The following is a 19442-nucleotide window of genomic DNA, read 5'->3' on the forward strand; positions in this document are numbered from 1 at the left end:
TCTCTGTCCAACCTCTCTGTCTCTGTCTAACCTCTCTGTCTCTGTCTAACCTCTCTGTCTCTGTCTAACCTCTCTGTCTCTGTCTAACCTCTCTGTCTCTGTCTAACCTCTCTGTCTCTGTCTAACCTCTCTGTCTAACCTCTCTGTCTCTGTCTAACCTCTCTGTGTCTAACCTCTCTGTCTCTGTCTAACCTCTCTGTCTCTGTTCTATTCTCTCTGTCTCTCTCTAATCTCTCTGTCTCTGGCTAACCTCTCTGTCTTCTCTACCTACCTGACCCTCAGTTCTGTCTCTGTCTAACCTCTCTGTCTCTGTCTAACCTCGCTGTCTCTGTCTAACCTCTCTGTGTCTGTCTAACCTCTCTGTCTCTGTCGAACCTCTCTGTCTCTGTCGAACCTCTCTGTCTCTGTCGAACCTCTCTGTCTCTGTCGAACCTCTCTGTCTCTGTCGAACCTCTCTGTCTCTGTCGAACCTCTCTGTCTCTGTCGAACCTCTCTGTCTAACCTCTCTGTCTCTGTCTAACCTCTCTGTCTCTGTCTAACCTCTCTGTCTCTGTCTAACCTCTCTGTCTCTGTCTAACCTCTCTGTCTAACCTCTCTGTCTCTGTCTAACCTCTCTGTCTCTGTCTAACCTCTCTGTCTCTGTCTAACCTCTCTGTCTCTGTCTAACCTCTCTGTCCCTGTCTAACCTCTCTGTCTCTGTCTAACCTCTCTGTCTAACCTCTCTGTCTCTGTCTAACCTCTCTGTCTCTGTCTAACCTCTCTGTCTCTGTTCTATTCTCTCTGTCTCTGTCTAACCTCTCTGTCTATGTCTAACCTCTCTGTCTAACCTCTCTGTCTCTGTCTAACCTCTCTGTCTTCTCTACCTACCTGACCCTCAGTACTGTCTCTGTCTAACCTCTCTGTCTCTGTCTAACCTCTCTGTCCAACCTCTCTGTCTCTGTCTAACCTCTCTGTCTCTGTCTAACCTCTCTGTCTCTGTCTAACCTCTCTGTCTCTGTCTAACCTCTCTGTGTCTGTCTAACCTCTCTGTCTAACCTCTCTGTCTCTGTCTAACCTCTCTGTCTCTGTCTAACCTCTCTGTCTCTGTCTAACCTCTCTGTCTCTGTCTAACCTCTCTGTCTCTGTCTAACCTCTCTGTGTCTGTCTAACCTCTCTGTCTAACCTCTCTGTCTCTGTCTAACCTCTCTGTCTCTGTCTAACCTCTCTGTCTCTGTCTAACCTCTCTGTCCTCTCTACCTACCTGCTCCTCTGTACTGTCTCTGTCTAACCTCTCTGTCTCTGTCTAACCTCTCTGTCTAACCTCTCTGTCTCTGTCTAACCTCTCTGTCTCTGTCTAACCTCTCTGTCTAACCTCTCTGTGTCTGTCTAACCTCTCTGTCTCTGTCTAATCTCTCTGTCTCTGTCTGACCTCTCTGTCTCTGTCTAACCCCTCTGTCTCTGTCTAACCCCTCTGTCTCTGTCTAACCTCTCTGTCTCTGTCTAACCTCTCTGTCTCTGTCTAACCTCTCTGTCTCTGTCTAACCTCTCTGTCTTCTCTACCTACCTGCCCCTCAGTACTGTCTCTGTCTAACCTCTCTGTCTAACGTCTCTGTGTCTGTCTAACCTCTCTGTCTAACCTCTCTGTCTCTGTCTAACCTCTCTGTCTTCTCTACCTACCTGACCCTCAGTACTGTCTCTGTCTAACTGGAGTACTGGATATAACCTGGTACAGAGAGGTGTGTTATAACCTGGTACAGAGAGGTGTGTTATAACCTGATACAGAGAGGTGTGTTATAACCTGGTAGATAGAGGTGTGTTATAACCTGGTACAGAGAGGTGTGTTATAACCTGATACAGAGAGGTGTGTTATAACCTGGTACAGAGAGGTGTGTTATAACCTGGTACAGAGAGGTGTGTTATAACCTGGTACAGAGAGGTGTGTTATAACCTGGTACAGAGAGGTGTGTTATAACCTGGTACAGAGAGGTGTGTTATAACCTGGTACAGAGAGGTGTGTTATAACCTGGTACAGATAGGTGTGTTATAACCTGGTACAGATAGGTGTGTTATAACCTGGTACAGAGAGGTGTGTTTTAACCTGGTACAGAGAGGTGTGTTATAACCTGGTACAGAGAGGTGTGTTATAACCTGATACAGAGAGGTGTGTTATAACCTGGTAGATAGAGGTGTGTTATAACCTGGTACAGAGAGGTGTGTTATAACCTGATACAGAGAGGTGTGTTATAACCTGGTACAGAGAGGTGTGTTATAACCTGGTACAGAGAGGTGTGTTATAACCTGGTACAGAGAGGTGTGTTATAACCTGGTACAGAGAGGTGTGTTATAACCTGGTACAGAGAGGTGTGTTATAACCTGGTACAGAGAGGTGTGTTATAACCTGGTACAGATAGGTGTGTTATAACCTGGTACAGATAGGTGTGTTATAACCTGGTACAGAGAGGTGTGTTTTAACCTGGTACAGAGAGGTGTGTTATAACCTGGTACAGAGAGGTGTGTTATAACCTGATACAGAGAGGTGTGTTATAACCTGGTAGATAGAGGTGTGTTATAACCTGGTACAGAGAGGTGTGTTATAACCTGATACAGAGAGATGTGTTATAACCTGATACAGAGAGATGTGTTATAACCTGGTACAGAGAGGTGTGTTATAACCTGATACAGAGAGATGTGTTATAACCTGATACAGAGAGATGTGTTATAACCTGGTACAGAGAGATGTGTTATAACCTGATACAACAACATTGTAACTTCAAGACCAGACAACCCGTGTTCATCTCTATTCCTATTTGTTAATCCTGTGTTAATGTCTCTTCCTATTGGTCCTCTGTCCCCCAATCAGAACCAGTTATCAGGTAACCTGCTGAGGAAGTTTAAGAACAGTAATGGATGGCAGAAACTCTGGGTGGTCTTTACAAACTTCAGCCTGTTCTTCTACAAGTCACATCAGGTAAGGAACCTAACCTAACTCTAACCTAACTCTAACCTAACTCTAACCTAAAACTAACTCTAACGTAACTCTAACCTAACTCTAACCTTAACCTAACTCTAACCTAAACCTAACTCTAACCTTAACCTAACTCTAACCTAACTCTAACCTAACTCTAACCTAAAACTAACTCTAACGTAACTCTAACCTAAACCTAACTCTAACCTAACTCTAACCTAAACCTAACTCTAACCTAAACCTAACTCTAACCTAAACCTAACTCTAACCTAACTCTAACCTTAACCTAACTCTAACCTAAACCTAACTCTAACCTAAACCTAACTCTAACCTAAACCTAACTCTAACCTAACTCTAACCTAACTCTAACCTAAACCTAACTCTAACCTAAACCTAACTCTAACCTAAACCTAACTCTAACCTAAACCTAACTCTAACCTAAACCTAACTCTAACCTTAACCTAACCTAACTCTAACCTAACTCTAACCTTAACCTAACTCTAACCTAACCCTAACCTAACTCTAACCTAACTCTAACCTTAACCTAACTCTAACCTTAACCTAACTCTAACCTAACTCTAACCTTAACCTAACTCTAACCTAACTCTAACCTTAACCTAACTCTAACCTAACTCTAACCTTAACCTAACTCTAACCTTAACCTAACTCTAACCTTAACCTAACTCTAACCTAAACCTAACTCTAACCTAACTCTAACCTTAACCTAACTCTAACCTAACTCTAACCTTAACCTAACTCTAACCTTAACCTAACTCTAACCTAACTCTAACCTAACCTTAACCTAACCTTAACCTAACTCTAACCTAACTCTAACCTAACTCTAACCTAACTCTAACCTAAACCTAACTCTAACCTAAACCTAACTCTAACCTAAACCTAACTCTAACCTAAACCTAACCTAACTCTAACCTAAACCTAACCTAACTCTAACCTAACTCTAACCTTAACCTAACTCTAACCTAAACCTAACCTAACTCTAACCTTAACCTAACCTAACCCTAAACATAAATCTAACCCAACCTAACTAGTATTTATTATGGGATGCAGTAGTCTAAAGGGTAGGATGACTACCCTCTGAGTAGTGTATTATATAGTATTTATTATGGGATGCAGTAGTCTAAAGGGTAGGATGACTACCCTCTGAGTAGTGTATTATATAGTATTTATTATGGGATGCAGTAGTCTAAAGGGTAGGATGACTACCCTCTGAGTAGTGTATTATATAGTATTTATTATGGGATGCAGTAGTCTAAAGGGTAGGATGACTACCCTCTGAGTAGTGTATTATATAGTATTTATTATGGGATGCAGTAGTCTAAAGGACCCCTATAGGATGACTACCCTCTGAGTAGTGTATTATATAGTATTTATTATGGGATGCAGTAGTCTAAAGGGTAGGATGACTACCCTCTGAGTAGTGTATTATATAGTATTTATTATGGGATGCAGTAGTCTAAAGGGTAGGATGACTACCCTCTGAGTAGTGTATTATATAGTATTTATTATGGGATGCAGTAGTCTAAAGGGTAGGATGACTACCCTCTGAGTAGTGTATTATATAGTATTTATTATGGGATGCAGTAGTCTAAAGGGTAGGATGACTACCCTCTGAGTAGTGTATTATATAGTATTTATTATGGGATGCAGTAGTCTAAAGGGTAGGATGACTACCCTCTGAGTAGTGTATTATATAGTATTTATTATGGGATGCAGTAGTCTAAAGGGTAGGATGACTACCCTCTGAGTAGTGTATTATATAGTATTTATTATGGGATGCAGTAGTCTAAAGGGTAGGATGACTACCCTCTGAGTAGTGTATTATATAGTATTTATTATGGGATGCAGTAGTCTAAAGGACCTCTATAGGATGACTACCCTCTGAGTAGTGTATTATATAGTATTTATTATGGGATGCAGTAGTCTAAAGGGTAGGATGACTACCCTCTGACTAGTGTATTATATAGTATTTATTATGGGATGCAGTAGTCTAAAGGGTAGGATGACTACCCTCTGAGTAGTGTATTATATAGTATTTATTATGGGATGCAGTAGTCTAAAGGGTAGGATGACTACCCTCTGAGTAGTGTATTATATAGTATTTATTATGGGATGCAGTAGTCTAAAGGGTAGGATGACTACCCTCTGAGTAGTGTATTATATAGTATTTATTATGGGATGCAGTAGTCTTAAGGACCTCTATAGGATGACTACCCTCTGAGTAGTGTATTATATAGTATTTATTATGGGATGCAGTAGTCTAAAGGGTAGGATGACTACCCTCTGAGTAGTGTATTATATAGTATTTATTATGGGATGCAGTAGTCTAAAGGGTAGGATGACTACCCTCTGAGTAGTGTATTATATAGTATTTATTATGGGATGCAGTAGTCTAAAGGGTAGGATGACTACCCTCTGAGTAGTGTATTATATAGTATTTATTATGGGATGCAGTAGTCTAAAGGGTAGGATGACTACCCTCTGAGTAGTGTATTATATAGTATTTATTATGGGATGCAGTAGTCTAAAGGGTAGGATGACTACCCTCTGAGTAGTGTATTATATAGTATTTATTATGGGATGCAGTAGTCTAAAGGGTAGGATGACTACCCTCTGAGTAGTGTATTATATAGTATTTATTATGGGATGCAGTAGTCTAAAGGGTAGGATGACTACCCTCTGAGTAGTGTATTATATTGTATTTATTATGGGATGCAGTAGTCTAAAGGGCCTCTATAGGATGACTACCCTCTGAGTAGTGTATTATATAGTATTTATTATGGGATGCAGTAGTCTAAAGGGTAGGATGACTACCCTCTGAGTAGTGTATTATATAGTATTTATTATGGGATGCAGTAGTCTAAAGGACCTCTATAGGATGACTACCCTCTGAGTAGTGTATTATATAGTATTTATTATGGGATGCAGTAGTCTAAAGGGTAGGATGACTACCCTCTGAGTAGTGTATTATATAGTATTTATTATGGGATGCAGTAGTCTAAAGGGTAGGATGACTACCCTCTGAGTAGTGTATTATATAGTATTTATTATGGGATGCAGTAGTCTAAAGGGTAGGATGACTACCCTCTGAGTAGTGTATTATATAGTATTTATTATGGGATGCAGTAGTCTAAAGGGTAGGATGACTACCCTCTGAGTAGTGTATTATATAGTATTTATTATGGGATGCAGTAGTCTAAAGGGCCTCTATAGGAGGACTACCCTCTGAGTAGTGTATTATATAGTATTTATTATGGGATGCAGTAGTCTAAAGGGCCTCTATAGGATGACTACCCTCTGAGTAGTGTGTTATATAGTATTTATTATGGGATGCAGTAGTCTAAAGGGCCTCTATAGGATGACTACCCTCTGAGTAGTGTATTATATAGTATTTATTATGGGATGCAGTAGTCTAAAGGACCTCTATAGGATGACTACCCTCTGAGTAGTGTATTATATAGTATTTATTATGGGATGCAGTAGTCTAAAGGACCTCTATAGGATGACTACCCTCTGAGTAGTGTATTATATAGTATTTATTATGGGATGCAGTAGTCTAAAGGGTAGGATGACTACCCTCTGAGTAGTGTATTATATAGTATTTATTATGGGATGCAGTAGTCTAAAGGACCTCTATAGGATGACTACCCTCTGAGTAGTGTATTATATAGTATTTATTATGGGATGCAGTAGTCTAAAGGGTAGGATGACTACCCTCTGAGTAGTGTATTATATAGTATTTATTATGGGATGCAGTAGTCTAAAGGGTAGGATGACTACCCTCTGAGTAGTGTATTATATAGTATTTATTATGGGATGCAGTAGTCTAAAGGGTAGGATGACTACCCTCTGAGTAGTGTATTATATAGTATTTATTATGGGATGCAGTAGTCTAAAGGGTAGGATGACTACCCTCTGAGTAGTGTATTATATAGTATTTAATATGGGATGCAGTAGTCTAAAGGGTAGGATGACTACCCTCTGAGTAGTGTATTATATAGTATTTATTATGGGATGCAGTAGTCTAAAGGGTAGGATGACTACCCTCTGAGTAGTGTGTTATATAGTATTTATTATGGGATGCAGTAGTCTAAAGGGCCTCTATAGGATGACTACCCTCTGAGTAGTGTATTATATAGTATTTATTATGGGATGCAGTAGTCTAAAGGACCTCTATAGGATGACTACCCTCTGAGTAGTGTATTATATAGTATTTATTATGGGATGCAGTAGTCTAAAGGACCTCTATAGGATGACTACCCTCTGAGTAGTGTATTATATAGTATTTATTATGGGATGCAGTAGTGTAAAGGGTAGGATGACTACCCTCTGAGTAGTGTATTATATAGTATTTATTATGGGATGCAGTAGTCTAAAGGGTAGGATGACTACCCTCTGAGTAGTGTATTATATAGTATTTATTATGGGATGCAGTAGTCTAAAGGGTAGGATGACTACCCTCTGAGTAGTGTATTATATAGTATTTATTATGGGATGCAGTAGTCTAAAGGGTAGGATGACTACCCTCTGAGTAGTGTATTATATAGTATTTATTATGGGATGCAGTAGTCTAAAGGGTAGGATGACTACCCTCTGAGTAGTGTATTATATAGTATTTATTATGGGATGCAGTAGTCTAAAGGGTAGGATGACTACCCTCTGAGTAGTGTATTATATAGTATTTATTATGGGATGCAGTAGTCTAAAGGGTAGGATGACTACCCTCTGAGTAGTGTATTATATAGTATTTATTATGGGATGCAGTAGTCTAAAGGGTAGGATGACTACCCTCTGAGTAGTGTATTATATAGTATTTATTATGGGATGCAGTAGTCTAAAGGGTAGGATGACTACCCTCTGAGTAGTGTATTATATAGTATTTATTATGGGATGCAGTAGTCTAAAGGGTAGGATGACTACCCTCTGAGTAGTGTATTATATAGTATTTATTATGGGATGCAGTAGTCTAAAGGGTAGGATGACTACCCTCTGAGTAGTGTATTATATAGTATTTATTATGGGATGCAGTAGTCTAAAGGGTAGGATGACTACCCTCTGAGTAGTGTATCAAATAGTATTTATTATGGGATGCAGTAGTGTAAAGGGTAGGATGACTACCCTCTGAGTAGTGTATTATATAGTATTTATTATGGGATGCAGTAGTCTAAAGGGCCTCTATAGGATGACTACCCTCTGAGTAGTGTATTATATAGTATTTATTATGGGATGCAGTAGTCTAAAGGGTAGGATGACTACCCTCTGAGTAGTGTATTATATAGTATTTATTATGGGATGCAGTAGTCTAAAGGGTAGGATGACTACCCTCTGAGTAGTGTATCATATAGTATTTATTATGGGATGCAGTAGTGTAAAGGGTAGGATGACTACCCTCTGAGTAGTGTATTATATAGTATTTATTATGGGATGCAGTAGTCTAAAGGGCCTCTATAGGATGACTACCCTCTGAGTAGTGTATTATATAGTATTTAGTATGGGATGCAGTAGTCTAAAGGACCTCTATAGGATGACTACCCTCTGAGTAGTGTATTATATAGTATTTAGTATGGGATGCAGTAGTCTAAAGGACCTCTATAGGATGACTACCCTCTGAGTAGTGTATTATATAGTATTTATTATGGGATGCAGTAGTCTAAAGGGTAGGATGACTACCCTCTGAGTAGTGTATTATATAGTATTTATTATGGGATGCAGTAGTCTAAAGGGTAGGATGACTACCCTCTGAGTAGTGTATTATATAGTATTTATTATGGGATGCAGTAGTCTAAAGGACCTCTATAGGATGACTACCCTCTGAGTAGTGTATTATATAGTATTTATTATGGGATGCAGTAGTCTAAAGGGTAGGATGACTACCCTCTGAGTAGTGTATTATATAGTATTTATTATGGGATGCAGTAGTCTAAAGGACCTCTATAGGATGACTACCCTCTGAGTAGTGTATTATATAGTATTTATTATGGGATGCAGTAGTCTAAAGGGTAGGATGACTACCCTCTGAGTAGTGTATTATATAGTATTTATTATGGGATGCAGTAGTCTAAAGGGTAGGATGACTACCCTCTGAGTAGTGTATTATATTGTATTTATTATGGGATGCAGTAGTCTAAAGGACCTCTATAGGATGACTACCCTCTGAGTAGTGTATTATATAGTATTTATTATGGGATGCAGTAGTCTAAAGGACCTCTATAGGATGACTACCCTCTGAGTAGTGTATTATATAGTATTTATTATGGGATGCAGTAGTCTAAAGGGTAGGATGACTACCCTCTGAGTAGTGTATTATATAGTATTTATTATGGGATGCAGTAGTCTAAAGGGTAGGATGACTACCCTCTGAGTAGTGTATTATATAGTATTTATTATGGGATGCAGTAGTCTAAAGGGTAGGATGACTACCCTCTGAGTAGTGTATTATATAGTATTTATTATGGGATGCAGTAGTCTAAAGGTCCTCTCTGTCCTCTATAGGATGACTACCCTCTGGCCAGCCTCCCGTTGCTAGGCTACTCGTTGACGGTTCCCGCGGAGACAGAGAACATCCAGAAGGACTACGTTTTCAAGCTCCACTTCAAGTCTCACGTGTACTACTTCAGATCAGAGAGCCACTACACCTTCCAGAGGTCAGTACTACTTCAGATCAGAGAGCTACTACACCTTCCAGAGGTCAGTACTACTACACCTTCCAGAGGTCAGTACTACTACACCTTCCAGAGGTCAGTACTACTACACCTTCCAGAGGTCAGTACTACTACACCTTCCAGAGGTCAGTACTACTACACCTTCCAGAGGTCAGTACTACTTCAGATCAGAGAGCTACTACACCTTCCAGAGGTCAGTACTACTACACCTTCCAGAGGTCAGTACTACTACACCTTCCAGAGGTCAGTACTACTACACCTTCCAGAGGTCAGTACTACTACACCTTCCAGAGGTCAGTACTACTACACCTTCCAGAGGTCAGTACTACTACACCTTCCAGAGGTCAGTACTACTACACCTTCCAGAGGTCAGTACTACTACACCTTCCAGAGGTCAGTACTACTACACCTTCCAGAGGTCAGTACTACTACACCTTCCAGAGGTCAGTCGCCTTGCCAACCTGTTCTGTGGTGTTGTCTTATTATTGTGTGGTGTTGTCTTCAGTAGTGTTGTCTTCAGTAGTGTTGTCTTCAGTAGTGTTGTCTTCAGTAGTGTTGTCTTCAGTAGTGTTGTCTTCAGTAGTGTTGTCTTCAGTAGTGTAGTGTTGTCTTCAGTAGTGTGGTGTTGTCTTCAGTAGTGTTGTCTTCAGTAGTGTTGTCTTCAGTAGTGTTGTCTTCAGTAGTGTTGTCTTCAGTAGTGTTGTCTTCAGTAGTGTTGTCTCCAGTAGTGTTGTCTTCAGTAGTGTTGTCTTCAGTAGTGTGGTGTTGTCTTCAGTAGTGTTGTCTTCAGTAGTGTTGTCTTCAGTAGTGTAGTGTTGTCTTCAGTAGTGTTGTCTTCAGTAGTGTTGTCTTCAGTAGTGTAGTGTTGTCTTCAGTAGTGTAGTGTTGTCTTCAGTAGTGTTGTCTTCAGTAGTGTTGTCTTCAGTAGTGTAGTGTTGTCTTCAGTAGTGTTGTCTTCAGTAGTGTTGTCTTCAGTAGTGTAGTGTTGTCTTCAGTAGTGTAGTGTTGTCTTCAGTAGTGTTGTCTTCAGTAGTGTTGTCTTCAGTAGTGTTGTGTTGTCTTCAGTAGTGTTGTCTTCAGTAGTGTTGTCTTCAGTAGTGTAGTGTTGTCTTCAGTAGTGTAGTGTTGTCTTCAGTAGTGTTGTCTTCAGTAGTGTTGTCTTCAGTAGTGTAGTGTTGTCTTCAGTAGTGTTGTCTTCAGTAGTGTAGTGTTGTCTTCAGTAGTGTTGTCTTCAGTAGTGTTGTCTTCAGTAGTGTTGTCTCCAGTAGTGTTGTCTTCAGTAGTGTTGTCTTCAGTAGTGTTGTCTTCAGTAGTGTTGTCTTCAGTAGTGTTGTCTTCAGTAGTGTGGTGTTGTCTTCAGTAGTGTTGTCTTCAGTAGTGTTGTCTTCAGTAGTGTGATGTTGTCTTCAGTAGTGTTGTCTTCAGTAGTGTTGTCTTCAGTAGTGTTGTCTTCAGTAGTGTTGTCTTCAGTAGTGTAGTGTTGTCTTCAGTAGTGTTGTCTTCAGTAGTGTAGTGTTGTCTTCAGTAGTGGTGTCTTCAGTAGTGTAGTGTTGTCTTCAGTAGTGTAGTGTTGTCTTCAGTAGTGTAGTGTTGTCTTCAGTAGTGTAGTGTTGTCTTCAGTAGTGTAGTGTTGTCTTCAGTAGTGTAGTGTTGTCTTCAGTAGTGTAGTGTTGTCTTCAGTAGTGTAGTGTTGTCTTCAGTAGTGTAGTGTTGTCTTCAGTAGTGTAGTGTTGTCTTCAGTAGTGGTGTCTTCAGTAGTGTAGTGTTGTCTTCAGTAGTGTTGTCTTCAGTAGTGTAGTGTTGTCTTCAGTAGTGTTGTCTTCAGAAGTGTTGTCTTCAGTAGTGTAGTGTTGTCTTCAGTAGTGTAGTGTTGTCTTCAGTAGTGGTGTCTTCAGTAGTGTTGTCTTCAGTAGTGTAGTGTTGTCTTCAGTAGTGTTGTCTTCAGTAGTGTAGTGTTGTCTTCAGTAGTGTAGTGTTGTCTTCAGTAGTGTTGTCTTCAGTAGTGTAGTGTTGTCTTCAGTAGTGTTGTCTTCAGAAGTGTTGTCTTCAGTAGTGTAGTGTTGTCTTCAGTAGTGTTGTCTTCAGTAGTGTTGTCTTCAGTAGTGTAGTGTTGTCTTCAGTAGTGTTGTCTTCAGAAGTGTTGTCTTCAGTAGTGTGGTGAATGGAGGTGATCCGTAGTGCTACCTGTCTGTCTCTAACCTGTCTGTCTCTAACCTGTCTGTCTGTCTCCAGGTGGATGGTGGTGATCCGTAGTGCTACCTGTCTGTCTCTAACCTGTCTGTCTGTCTCCAGGTGGATGGTGGTGATCCGTAGTGCTACCTGTCTGTCTCTAACCTGTCTGTCTCTAACCTGTCTGTCTCTAACCTGTCTGTCTGTCTCCAGGTGGATGGAGGTGATCCGTAGTGCTACCTGTCTGTCTCTAACCTGTCTGTCTCTAACCTGTCTGTCTGTCTCCAGGTGGATGGTGGTGATCCGTAGTGCTACCTGTCTGTCTCTAACCTGTCTGTCTCTAACCTGTCTGTCTGTCTCCAGGTGGATGGTGGTGATCCGTAGTGCTACCTGTCTGTCTCTAACCTGTCTGTCTGTCTCCAGGTGGAGGGAGGTGATCCGTAGTGCTACCTGTCTGTCTCTAACCTGTCTGTCTGTCTCCAGGTGGAGGGAGGTGATCCGTAGTGCTACCTGTCTGTCTCTAACCTGTCTGTCTCTAACCTGTCTGTCTCTAACCTGTCTGTCTCTAACCTGTCTGTCTGTCTCCAGGTGGATGGAGTTGATCCGTAGTGCTACCTGTCTGTCTCTAACCTGTCTGTCTCTAACCTGTCTGTCTGTCTCCAGGTGGAGGGAGGTGATCCGTAGTGCTACCTGTCTGTCTCTAACCTGTCTGTCTGTCTCCAGGTGGATGGAGTTGATCCGTAGTGCTACCTGTCTGTCTCTAACCTGTCTGTCTCTAACCTGTCTGTCTGTCTCCAGGTGGAGGGAGGTGATCCGTAGTGCTACCTGTCTGTCTCTAACCTGTCTGTCTGTCTCCAGGTGGATGGAGGTGATCCGTAGTGCTACCTGTCTGTCTCTAACCTGTCTGTCTCTAACCTGTCTGTCTGTCTCCAGGTGGAGGGAGGTGATCCGTAGTGCTACCTGTCTGTCTCTAACCTGTCTGTCTGTCTCCAGGTGGATGGTGGTGATCCGTAGTGCTACCTGTCTGTCTCTAACCTGTCTGTCTCTAACCTGTCTGTCTCTAACCTGTCTGTCTGTCTCCAGGTGGAGGGAGGTGATCCGTAGTGCTACCTGTCTGTCTCTAACCTGTCTGTCTGTCTCCAGGTGGATGCAGGTGATCCGTAGTGCTACCTGTCTGTCTCTAACCTGTCTGTCTCTAACCTGTCTGTCTGTCTCCAGGTGGATGGAGGTGATCCGTAGTGCTACCTGTCTGTCTCTAACCTGTCTGTCTCTAACCTGTCTGTCTGTCTCCAGGTGGATGGAGGTGATCCGTAGTGCTACCTGTCTGTCTCTAACCTGTCTGTCTGTCTCCAGGAGGTGATCCGTAGTGCTACCTGTCTGTCTCTAACCTGTCTGTCTGTCTCCAGGTGGATGGAGGTGATCCGTAGTGCTACCTGTCTGTCTCTAACCTGTCTGTCTCTAACCTGTCTGTCTGTCTCCAGGTGGAGGGAGGTGATCCGTAGTCCTACCTGTCTGTCTCTAACCTGTCTGTCTGTCTCCAGGTGGATGCAGGTGATCCGTAGTGCTACCTGTCTGTCTCTAACCTGTCTGTCTCTAACCTGTCTGTCTCCAGGTGGATGGTGGTGATCCGTAGTCCTACCTGTCTGTCTCTAACCTGTCTGTCTGTCTCCAGGTGGATGCAGGTGATCCGTAGTGCTACCTGTCTGTCTGTCTCCAGGTGGAGGGAGGTGATCCGTAGTGCTACCTGTCTGTCTCTAACCTGTCTGTCTGTCTCCAGGTGGATGGAGGTGATCCGTAGTGCTACCTGTCTGTCTCTAACCTGTCTGTCTGTCTCCAGGTGGATGGAGGTGATCCGTAGTGCTACCTGTCTGTCTCTAACCTGTCTGTCTGTCTCCAGGTGGATGCAGGTGATCCGTAGTGCTACCTGTCTGTCTCTAACCTGTCTGTCTGTCTCCAGGTGGATGGAGGTGATCCGTAGTGCTACCTGTCTGTCTCTAACCTGTCTGTCTGTCTCCAGGTGGATGGAGGTGATCCGTAGTGCTACCTGTCTGTCTCTAACCTGTCTGTCTGTCTCCAGGTGGATGGAGGTGATCCGTAGTGCTACCTGTCTGTCTCTAACCTGTCTGTCTGTCTCCAGGTGGATGCAGGTGATCCGTAGTGCTACCTGTCTGTCTCTAACCTGTCTGTCTGTCTCCAGGTGGAGGGAGGTGATCCGTAGTGCTACCTGTCTGTCTCTAACCTGTCTGTCTGTCTCCAGGTGGAGGGAGGTGATCCGTAGTGCTACCTGTCTGTCTCTAACCTGTCTGTCTGTCTCCAGGTGGATGGAGTTGATCCGTAGTGCTACCTGTCTGTCTCTAACCTGTCTGTCTCTAACCTGTCTGTCTGTCTCCAGGTGGATGGTGGTGATCCGTAGTGCTACCTGTCTGTCTCTAACCTGTCTGTCTGTCTCCAGGTGGATGCAGGTGATCCGTAGTGCTACCTGTCTGTCTCTAACCTGTCTGTCTCTAACCTGTCTGTCTGTCTCCAGGTGGATGGTGGTGATCTGTAGTGCTACCTGTCTGTCTCTAACCTGTCTGTCTCTAACCTGTCTGTCTGTCTCCAGGTGGATGGTGGTGATCCGTAGTGCTACCTGTCTGTCTCTAACCTGTCTGTCTGTCTCCAGGTGGATGGAGTTGATCCGTAGTGCTACCTGTCTGTCTCTAACCTGTCTGTCTCTAACCTGTCTGTCTGTCTCCAGGTGGATGGTGGTGATCCGTAGTGCTACCTGTCTGTCTCTAACCTGTCTGTCTGTCTCCAGGTGGATGCAGGTGATCCGTAGTGCTACCTGTCTGTCTCTAACCTGTCTGTCTCTAACCTGTCTGTCTGTCTCCAGGTGGATGGTGGTGATCTGTAGTGCTACCTGTCTGTCTCTAACCTGTCTGTCTGTCTCCAGGTGGATGCAGGTGATCCGTAGTGCTACCTGTTAAGCTAGTCGACCCCTCCTGACCTAGAGGAAGGATCCTTACTGACCACGGAGCCAGTGAGGACTAAGAGGACACTGATCAACCCTCTTCTAGAAGGCTCCTTCCTGTCCTTCAGGCCTCTTCTAGAAGGCTCCTTCCTGTCCTTCAGGCCTCTTCTTTCACCCTCTTCACCTCTGGAGTACCGGCTCACTTTACTCTAGGTTACTTTACTAACCGCCTGTCTGCGTTGCCACGACCGTTTTAGGTGGTTAGTAAAGTATATACTAAATATATATATAGTATTTAGTATATACTAATATACTAAACAATATTTCCATATTTTTGAGAACGTGGGAATAGTCCGAGGGCACCTAAAGAACACTCAGGTCGAGTTTGGTTCATTTGGTGACCTCCTGAAAGACAGGAGACCCACATGACTGTATCTCTGTGTACACTTCCCAGATGTACAACTAGATGTTGGATAAAATGAGTAAATATGAAACTATTTGTGAAAAGATGTAATGTGATGTTAGCCTTCTAAATGAGAGTATTGATTTTCATATAAAAAGTTTAACGACAAGTTTAACAGACATTACATCAGGCGTCGTGAAATCGCCTCTTCTTCCATTGAGTATAAAACCACTTCCTACAAAATGTTACATTAGGTCAGAACGCCGGGACGGAGTCCCCACGTTGAAATGGCTACAACTCTATAGGCCCTTAAAACAGGAAGTGGTAGCTACATGTGAAATGGTTAAGAACTACAACTCTATAGGCCCTTAAAACAGGAAGCGGTAGCTACATGTGAAATGGTTAAGAACTACAACTCTATAGGCCCTTACATCAGACAACAGGAAGCGGTAGCTACATGTGAAATGGTTAAGAACTACAACTCTATAGGCCCTTAAAACAGGAAGCGGTAGCTACATGTGAAATGGTTAAGAACTACAACTCTATAGGCCCTTACATCAGGAAACAGGAAGCGGTAGCTACATGTGAAATGGTTAAGAACTACAACTCTATAGGCCCTTAAAACAGGAAGCGGTAGCTACATGTGAAATGGTTAAGAACTACAACTCTATAGGCCCTTACATCAGACAACAGGAAGCGGTAGCTACATGTGAAATGGTTAAGAACTACAACTCTATAGGCCCTTACATCAGACAACAGGAAGCGGTAGCTACATGTGAAATGGTTAAGAACTACAACTCTATAGGCCCTTAAAACAGGAAGCGGTAGCTACATGTGAAATGGTTAAGAACTACAACTCTATAGGCCCTTAAAACAGGAAGCGGTAGCTACATGTGAAATGGTTAAGAACTACAACTCTATAGGCCCTTAAAACAGGAAGCGGTAGCTACATGTGAAATGGTTAAGAACTACAACTCTATAGGCCCTTAAAACAGGAAGCGGTAGCTACATGTGAAATGGTTAAGAACTACAACTCTATAGGCCCTTACATCAGAAAACAGGAAGCGGTAGCTACATGTGAAATGGTTAAGAACTACAACTCTATAGGCCCTTAAAACAGGAAGCGGTAGCTACATGTGAAATGGTTAAGAACTACAACTCTATAGGCCCTTACATCAGAAAACAGGAAGTGGTAGCTACATGTGAAATGGTTAAGAACTACAACTCTATAGGCCCTTAAAACAGGAAGTGGTAGCTACATGTGAAATGGTTAAGAACTACAACTCTATAGGCCCTTACATCAGGAAACAGGAAGTGGTAGCTACATGTGAAATGGTTAAGAACTACAACTCTATAGGCCCTTACATCAGAAAACAGGAAGTGGTAGCTACATGTGAAATGGTTAAGAACTACAACTCTATAGGCCCTTACATCAGAAAACAGGAAGCGGTAGCTCCATGTGAAATGGTTAAGAACTACAACTCTATAGGCCCTTAAAACAGGAAGCGGTAGCTACATGTGAAATGGTTAAGAACTACAACTCTATAGGCCCTTACATCAGACAACAGGAAGCGGTAGCTACATGTGAAATGATTACGAACTACAACTCTATAGGCCCTTAAAACAGGAAGCGGTAGCTACATGTGAAATGGTTAAGAACTTCAGCTCTATAGGCCGAGGAGACCATACAGCGTTGGCCACACGGCTAGAAATGATTCAACTCTATAGGCCGAGGAGACCATACAGCGTTGGCCACACGGCTAGAAATGATTCAACTCTATAGGCCGAGGAGACCATACAGCGTTGGCCACACGGCTAGAAATGATTCAACTCTAAAAACATTTCCACCGAAGGAACAAATGTTAGACGAGGTCTTTTCAGTCTGCAGCTGGAAATGTACGTAGCCTTGGACGAAGAATACAGACAACCTCCGAAAACACCTATTCTATGAGACAACACGGCGTACGCCTGACGTATCCATTAGGAACGCAACCCGAGACTTTTCTGTTGACTCTCTCCATCAGACGGACCGGAAGACAAGACACTCGGAAATATGTAAATTACAATTTATTTTCAAAGTACTAGCAATTTCTATGAGTCTCCCGCTCTTGAGCTGTCCCCACCCCCTTTCCTTTGTCTACCAAGCCGTCATATCGGTTTCGTCCACTAGGGACTTGTTTAGTACCCAATGTATAACTAATTGTGTGTGTGTTGATGTAATTCTGTGATTGATTAAGTTAGTTAGTAAATAAATAATTAAGACAATTTGTATATCGCCGATTCTTGATTCTATGCTAGGGTTCGTGCAGATATGAAAATATCTGAACAGTTATTGAAAGGTTGAAACTTTTTATATGTTCCCGTGGTGCCCCGACTTCCTAGTTAATTAAAGTTACATGATTAGTTTAGTCGCATAATTAAATTACACAGAGAATCGATAATATACAGTCTTCACATTTAATGATAGTCAACGACACGACAGTATCTAGAGACAATCTTTACAACGGCGGCAGAAGCCATCATCTATGTCATGGTAACAAGTGTTCTATTATAAAGGCTGTCATGGTAACAAGTGTTCTATTATAAAGGCTGTCATGGTAACAAGCGTTCTATTATAAAGGCTGTCATGGTAACAAGCGTTCTATTATAAAGGCTGTCGTGGTAACAAGCGTAATATTATAAAGGCTGTCGTGGTAACAAGCCTTCTATTATAAAGGCTGTCGTAGTAACAAGCGTTCTATTATAAAGGCTGTCGTGGTAACAAGCGTTCTATTATAAAGGCTGTCGTGGTAACAAGCGTTCTATTATAAAGGCTGTCGTGGAAACAAGCGTTCTATTATAAAGGCTGTCGTGGTAACAAGCGTTCTATTATAAAGGCTGTCATGGTAACAAGCGTTCTATTATAAAGGCTGTCGTGGTAACAAGCGTTCTATTATAAAGGCTGTCATGATAACAAGCGTTCTATTATAAAGGCTGTCGTGGTAACAAGCGTTCTATTATAAAGGCTGTCGTGGTAACAAGCGTTCTATTATAAAGGCTGTCGTGGTAACAAGCGTTCTATTATAAAGGCTGTCGTGGTAACAAGCGTTCTATTATAAAGGCTGTCATGGTAACAAGCGTTCTATTATAAAGGCTGTCGTGGTAACAAGCGTTCTATTATAAAGGCTGTCGTGGTAACAAGTGTTCTATTATAAAGGCTGTCGTGGTAACAAGCCTTCTATTATAAAGGCTGTCGTGGTAACAAGCGTTCTATTATAAAGGCTGTCGTGGTAACAAGCCTTCTATTATAAAGGCTGTCGTGGTAACAAGCGTTCTATTATAAAGGCTGTCGTGGTAACAAGCGTTCTATTATAAAGGCTGTCGTGGTAACAAGCGTTCTATTATAAAGGCTGTCGTGGTAACAAGTGTTCTATTATAAAGGCTGTCGTGGTAACAAGCCTTCTATTATAAAGGCTGTCGTGGTAACAAGCGTTCTATTATAAAGGCTGTCGTGGTAACAAGCCTTCTATTATAAAGGCTGTCGTGGTAACAAGCGTTCTATTATAAAGGCTGTCGTGGTAACAAGCGTTCTATTATAAAGGCTGTCGTGGTAACAAGCGTTCTATTATAAAGGCTGTCGTGGTAACAAGCGTTCTATTATAAAGGCTGTCATGGTAACAAGCGTTCTATTATAAAGGCTGTCGTGGTAACAAGCGTTCTATTATAAAGGCTGTCGTGGTAACAAGCGTTCTATTATAAAGGCTGTCGTGGTAAGAAGCGTTCTATTATAAAGGCTGTCGTGGTAACAAGCGTTCTATTATAAAGGCTGTCATGGTAACTGTAATATTAGTGTATTGTTTTGTTCTGAAGACTTGAGTCTCATTTGCAGTAAAGTTTAGGCAACAAATAATATTGGATTGTTTTCTTTACATGTGTTAGCTGTGAGTTCGGTTACATGTGTTAGCTGTGAGTTCGGTTACATGTGTTAGCTGTGAGTTCGGTTACATGTGTTAGCTGTGAGTTCGGTTACATGTGTTAGCTGTGAGTTCGGTTACATGTGTTAGCTGTGAGTTCGGTTACATGTGTTAGCTGTGAGTTCGGTTACATGTTTTAGCTGTGAGTTCGGTTACATGTGTTAGCTGTGAGTTCGGTTACATGTGTTAGCTGTGAGTTCGGTTACATGTGTTAGCTGTGAGTTCGGTTACATGTGTTAGCTGTGAGTTCGGTTACATGTTTTAGCTGTGAGTTCGGTTACATGTGTTAGCTGTGAGTTCGGTTACATGTGTTAGCTGTGAGTTCGGTTACATGTGTTAGCTG

The 19442-nt window shown here is 42.1% G+C and overlaps 1 long non-coding RNA gene across 2 annotated transcripts; it reads left to right on the plus strand.

The window, feature by feature from the left end:
• The first annotated feature begins 9619 nt into the window (after positions 1–9619).
• LOC129840543 (uncharacterized) lies at positions 9620–17411 on the plus strand. Of its 2 annotated transcripts, none has more exons than XR_008757214.1 (2): positions 9620–9817; positions 14726–17411. It is a non-coding gene; the product is annotated as an uncharacterized LOC129840543 (long non-coding RNA). The 2 variants fall into 2 exon arrangements; XR_008757213.1 differs by lacking the exon at positions 9620–9817 and adding an exon at positions 9834–10067.
• The last annotated feature ends 2031 nt before the right edge of the window (positions 17412–19442 follow it).

Source organism: Salvelinus fontinalis, chromosome 41, assembly GCF_029448725.1.
Source record: "Salvelinus fontinalis isolate EN_2023a chromosome 41, ASM2944872v1, whole genome shotgun sequence".
NCBI lineage: Eukaryota > Metazoa > Chordata > Actinopteri > Salmoniformes > Salmonidae > Salvelinus > Salvelinus fontinalis.